Source organism: Centrocercus urophasianus, unplaced genomic scaffold (assembly GCF_019232065.1).
Source record: "Centrocercus urophasianus isolate 14NV4802_14NV808 unplaced genomic scaffold, USGS_Curo_1.0 seq_1014, whole genome shotgun sequence".
Lineage (NCBI taxonomy): Eukaryota > Metazoa > Chordata > Aves > Galliformes > Phasianidae > Centrocercus > Centrocercus urophasianus.
In genome coordinates, this window is record NW_024884159.1 from 4,119 (window position 1) to 5,051 (window position 933).

Here is a 933-nt window from a genome sequence, read left to right on the forward strand (position 1 = left end):
TCACAGGGCTCACAGGGCTCACAGGGCTCACAGGGCTCACAGGGCTCCCCCACCTCCTACAGGGCAACTTTCACTCAGAAAAACCATAGCTAGCAGGCACGTCCTGGCAACCCCAGCGCAGAGGTTACCTTTCCCTTCTCTTCCTCTTCTCCCTCCGGGCTGCTCCCCGGGCCACTCGCCACCGCCAGCTCCTCGGCCTTCGGCATCCTGAGGGCTGTGAGGAGAGCCACAGCCACGACCCGCCCGCCTTCTCGAGGCGCCAAACTCCGCCCCCATCCCGCCTCTCCACCAATCGCGCGGCTCCTCTGCTCCTCCAGCCAATCCCCTGGCCCCCTTGCTCTTCCCGTCGATCTCGCGGCTGGAGGCGCGAAGCCTGAAGGAAGCTGAGGGCTGTGAGGGGAGCGGGGCTGCGCTCCCACCGAATAAATGGGGACACGCACTGCTGGCCGTGCCGGAACCCATCTCAGACTGTAAACCCAGCCCTTTCCTATCCAACTACTTCACTTTTCATTCTACAGAAGGAATGGAGCCCGTCCTGAGCACTTCTCCCCATGTAAGGAGGATATCTCAGGTTCCACAGTAAACGCTTCCCCAATGAATGTGCCACCAAACCTTCTCACTCGTAGTTTATTTTTCCAAAGGGACAAACAAACATGGAAATGGAAAACGTTAAAATATTAAATACTGTCACATCAGCAGGGAAAACAACAAAAAAAATATAGCACATTCATCGACCGCATTGTCTTTGCTGCCAGCTGCTCAATATTCACTCGACGTACATTTGTTCCTTAGGATACGAACAGCTGTGTTAACCACACTGGATAAACCAACACCTCCTCCCGAGCTGTTCCACATCACATTGTTCAATGGCTACAAATGGGAACGGAGCAAACCAGAGATGAGCCCACGGCACACCGAGGCCAAACCTCCTCC